Consider the following 5,484-nt stretch of genomic DNA (forward strand, 5'->3'; position numbering starts at 1 on the left):
AGTGGCAACATGGTGTCTTGACCCGTTAAGGACTGTCAATGTTGACCTTCTAAGCACTTGTCAAATTCAGAGAAAAGCAGACAATTCCCTCAGATTACATGGTGTTACATGTCTTTGCAACTATTTCCAAATGTCTGTATGTCTGTGTATTCTTGTGAGCATGCCCTCCAACCTTTGATCATTTTGCCAAGGAAATGTTTGTAGAAAAATATTGATTTTTGTTTTACAGCTGTAATTCCCCCTTCACTCTAGTCTCACCAAACTACAAATCCTGTAAGTAATATGCACTGAAAACTTGTGGGGATCGCTGATGATTTTTGCAGATGTCTGTAAATAAAATATTTATTGTTACCATTTCATATTCTTGTAAGCCTGGACTAAGGTTCTTGCTACTAGATTCATGTTTCTAGCATTCTAGAGAAAGAATAAAGTATATATTTTTATCAATCCAACTGAGTTGAATGAGTCTGCTACATTTTAAGAAACAGCCAAGTACTCAGTCGACTGATGCCAAGTTACCCTGCACTGGTATTCAGCAGAGCAACACAAGTTTGCTTGGCACGCTTGTTGACATGGATTCAGATTTCAGCACTTTCACATTTAAGCTGACCTCTCGGCACAGGTCATGGAGTTTTGCCTGGCAATTCTGATTCTAAGCCCAATTATTTGCAGCTGAATGACAACGTATCATTTGGGAATGCAGCCAAGCTTCACTTAAGGTCTCCAAGTGTTGGATAATTTACCACATCCCTTGTTAATCTGTTCCAATGCTTTCCACCCTATTAAAAAGCCACATTGTGCTTCCAGCTTGGATTCATCTGACTATAAGCATTTCAGATTATGAATCTTGTTTTGCTTTGGTCGACTAGGTTAAAAAGCCATTCTTTTTTCATGGAAGGGTGGCAAGGTCACACAAGGGCAGAAAATGACATGCTGCTATGGGGAAGTATGATCTACAATTAATAGCAACTTGGATTGAATTTGGGGCAGGGCAAATCTATTTATGGAGAGGCAGATTCTTGCTCAATTTGACTGGACTTAGGCAATAGATGAATTACCAATCTAATGGGTCTTTTGGCATATCAGTCTGGCATTGGAGCAAGGAAATTTTCCAGATTGCCTTAAAGAAGCAGTGGTCCACCCTCTCCTGAAAAAACCAAGCATTGATGCTGCCATACCTAGTAACTATCGCCCAGTTTCAAACCTTCTGTTCCTGGGCAAGGTGATTGAACAGACAGTGGCGGGGCAGCTACAGCAATTCTTAGATGAGACTGCAGGTTTGGACCCCTTCCAATCAGGCTTTCGTTCAGGTCATGGGACATAGACTGTCTTGGTAGCAATTACTGACGAATCAGCGCTATTGGATCAGCGCTATTGGTACTCTTGAACCTCACAGCTGCATTTGACACCATGGACCATGACTTGCTGATTCATCGATTGGCTATGTCTGGTGTACGAGGTTTAGCCCTCAAATGGTTCAGTTAATTCCGCCGGGACCAGAGACAGAGGGTGGAGTGGTCAGGCCAAAGCTCTGAAAGCTCCTGCCTTTGCTGTGGAGTTCCCCAGGGTGCTATCCTCTCACCCCTGTTATTTAACATCTATGTCCGACCACTTGCTGGACTGGTGCGGAGCTTTGGCATAGAGTGCTACCAGTATGCAGATGATACCCAGCTACTCTTGCGTCTCGAACCTGGAACAACTGCGATTCCTGAGAACTTTAAGCTGTGTTTGGAAGCAGTGATGAGTTGGCTATGAGCAAGCAGACTAAAAGTCAATCCTGCAAAAACAGAGATACTCTGGCCTGGCCAGCCGCCAGAATTAACCCAGTCTCTGCCTGATTTCGATGGGGAAGCTCTGGTTCCGTCTGCCACTGTTAAAAGCCTTGGGGTTGTGTTGGACTCATCGCTGATGATGGAGACCCAGATCACTGCCATAAGTAAGCAGGCCTTTTTTCATCTTCGCCAGGCAAGGAAATTGGCATCCTACCTTTCGGTAGAAGCATTGGCAACAGTAATCCACGCAACAGTCACCATGATGTTGGATTATTGCAATGCCTTATATGCTGGCCTTCTGAAGTCAACGACCCAGAAGATTCGAATGGTCCAAAAGGCGGCAGCCAGGCTGCTAGCGGGATCATCTATAAGATTCCATATTACACCGATTCTGCAACAACTGCATTGGCTACCAATAGAACATCGGATCTCTTACAAGATACTGATCCTGACATTTAGAACTCAAAATGGCCAAGGACCTTTATATCTTAGGGACCGCCTCATTCCTTTTCCCCATCAGTGGTCACCTTGATCCACCCAGGAAAATCTCCTCTACATACGGGTCCTAGGGAGGCACATTTGGAAGCTACAAGGCATAGAGCTTTTTCGATCTATGCTCCAATTCTGTGGAACTCATTGTCTCCATATATTAGAGCAATGTCAGAGTTGCGACCTTTTGCAAAGGCACTCAAGACTTGGCTGTTTGGTTGTGCATTTAAGTAACCGGATCAAATTTTGCCATAGTCACTGCTGAATGTTTTTATGTTGAATGTTTTATGTTGAATGTTTTTATGTTGAATGTTTTTATATTGAATGTTTTTATATTGAATGTTTTATATTGTGTATAAACTGTTTTAAATTGTAAGTCGCTCGGAGCATCTTGGTGGAGAGCGACTAATTAAGAAATAAAGTAATGATGATGATGATGATGATGATGATGATTTATAAACAAGAATATATGCTTTTAATTTAGTAATTGATAAACATATGATACTGCCTAGTTGGATCGAGTAAGCATGGTGTGATAGTTTTAATGTTCGACTTGGAGTCTAAGAAAGTAGGCTTTAAATCCCTACTTAGCCGTGGAAGCCTAGTAAATGACTTTGGCTGCTCAAACTCTCTCAGTCTAAGACAAAGGCAATGACAAATCCCCCCTGAATACATCAATCCAAGAAAACCCCTTTAGGGTAAGCATAAGTGTCCCTATATTAATTCCTATTGGTAGTGGTTATCTAAATTTGAAGCAGAGATCTTTCCCATCCCTGCTTTCTGAAGATACCAGAGATTACACTTGGGACCCTTTACACACAACATATGAGCTGAGCTGTGAAGCTTTTCAAGGTAAGCAGTATTTTCACACATATTGATCAAGTGCCCAGGCAATGTATTTCTTCAATTGTATTTTGTTTTTATTATTACTTTTTCCCTAAAGTGAGAATCAAGTCTACATAGTTCAGAAAAAAGATTAAAAAACAGGACCAGACAGAAGCAGATAGAAATTTTAAAATAGACAAAATTGTTATGTAAGAAAACGAATGTAAAGCTATTTTCAGAACATCAGGAAAACATGAAGACTCTTCCTCACCTGCTAGTCAGTTTCCAAAAGCTGACATAAAATGGTATTTTAGGGGGAAACACTTCTTATAAGAAGAGACACCTGGGACTCTGGTATTCACCTACAGCAGAACAACTGCAGAGAGGGGGAAAGCTTAACTTTCCTTCAAAGACAGAAGGGAAAAATGTGGGGCAGTACAGACAGTACAGAGATCTGTGTCAGGAGTGGAAATAAATTGGTTCTTCACATAATGCTGGACTACACTTCCCAGAAGTCCACACCATTGACTATGCTGGTTAGAACTGATGGTTCTGGCAGTCCAACAACACGTGGAAGGCCAAATACCTCCCTACTCTGAAACATGCAGTGCTGCAAGTTCCACCTCCTCTTTACACGGGCTTTAACCAACATCAGATCTGGTACTAGAAGCAGTAGCTCTTTAAGCAGTTTTTTCCATGGGTCAGTGTCCCCTCACAGGAAGAATATTTCCTACTCCATTCATAGAATTTGCTGCCAATGCCAATGCCTTAATGACTATATAAGCCCCTGAAAGCATTCATTCTGGCTTTATTCTCCAGCCAGAGAGCCTTGCACTTTTCCGTTTCTTCCCTGGTGCTGCTTGTCACAATCTCAGGCAATCTTTCAACTATGAGATAGAGAAACTGCCATTGTCCATTGGCATGGGGTTTTCATCTTTCACTTCCTTGTCCTGGTTTTTCCATGCTGATATTTGTGTGCTTGCTATACACATGGGTAGCATGGAGTTCAAGGTAGAAAGTTTAGATACGTTTTTGGTTATCCCTGAACATCCCCCACTTCTGTAAACTTTAAACAAGAACAAGAACTAGAGATGAAGCATTGCAACTGTTGCACCCAGCACATGTTAGGAGGTATCCCAGCTTGTGCTGGGTAGTTCATTTTTGTACCTTTCCATGTAAAAGTGGAAAGAAAGGGTCTGCCCATTAAAAAAAATCAATGCTTTGGCTAGAAAGGTGAATTCATTCATTAGTTAAAGAGGGATGCTGACACACTAGCATGTTTTCCCCAAGGCTTTTGCAGTACCAGATTTCTCATTCCCAGTCTTCATATGAAACTAAGAATGGTGATGAGCCTTGCTTGCAAGAAATGCCAGGGGGAAAAGATGCAGCTGTAGATGTGATGTAACAACCACACTATGAATGTAAAATTCTAGGATTATAGAAAAGGCTAGATAGTATTGTGTAGAGAAAAGTAAGACAACTTGGTGGTACAGTTGAATATGGGGACCATTGGAGAAGAAAGAAACAAGGTTAAAGCCAATCTTTATTTTCAGCTGAAATACAGCTACAGCTTTTGGTCTTCTTCAGTTCCAAATATTTCCCTCAAGAGGCCTGGCATGGAAACTTAAAATAAAGTGGTCTGTTTGTGGCTTCTAAGGGGGGATTAATTCTTCCCCCACCTCAGATGAATTTCCTGTCATTGGAAGAAGTGAATGTCACAGTCCCAACCTTGAGCTCAGATCTGTCCAAGCTTGGGGCTGCTGTAGGGGCTGCTCAAGTCGATGATGCTGGCACTGAAGCTGGAAACCAGGAGACGGAGAAACCCCAGTCAAGATCCTTAGGTGATTTTTCCTGAGCCTGCCCACCCTGAGGTGTCAAAGACAACCTGAAGCACCACTCCCTTCCAAAAGGCACGTAGAAGACCATAGAAAAGACTTAAAGAGTTTGTTTTCAGTTCAAGGGATTGCAGCTCTGCAGCGGGTGGTCTCCTCATTCCACCTCTAGCTTTTGCTTGAGCCAAGTGACTCACTTGGAGCTTTCCATGGTGCTGCAACCACTGAGCAGCTTTGCCTCTATCTACTCTGGATGTGCCAGGCCAGCTGTCAGCTGCAGCAGCCTTTGTGGGCAGGAACACCAGAGCCTTTGCATGTGCCACAGATTTGCTGAGATAAACCTCAGCAGCAAACACTCAAAAGCCAGGGTGCTGCGCCCAAAAATCAAAGCTCTTTGGTTCTCCCATTTCCTGCCTGCTTTCAATTAGCCTGTTTATCTTGTTAATCCCTATAGAGCCTGAGCAAAGCAGAGGGATGCCTGAAGGGTTGGTTCCTCTTTTAGCCAAATAAGTTGTGGCTTTTGAGGTGCATTGAGAATTTGAACCCAAAATAGTAAGGAGCTAAAA

The sequence above is a fragment of the Anolis sagrei genome, chromosome 2 (genome assembly GCF_037176765.1).
Source record: "Anolis sagrei isolate rAnoSag1 chromosome 2, rAnoSag1.mat, whole genome shotgun sequence".
In the NCBI taxonomy this organism is placed as follows: domain Eukaryota; kingdom Metazoa; phylum Chordata; class Lepidosauria; order Squamata; family Dactyloidae; genus Anolis; species Anolis sagrei.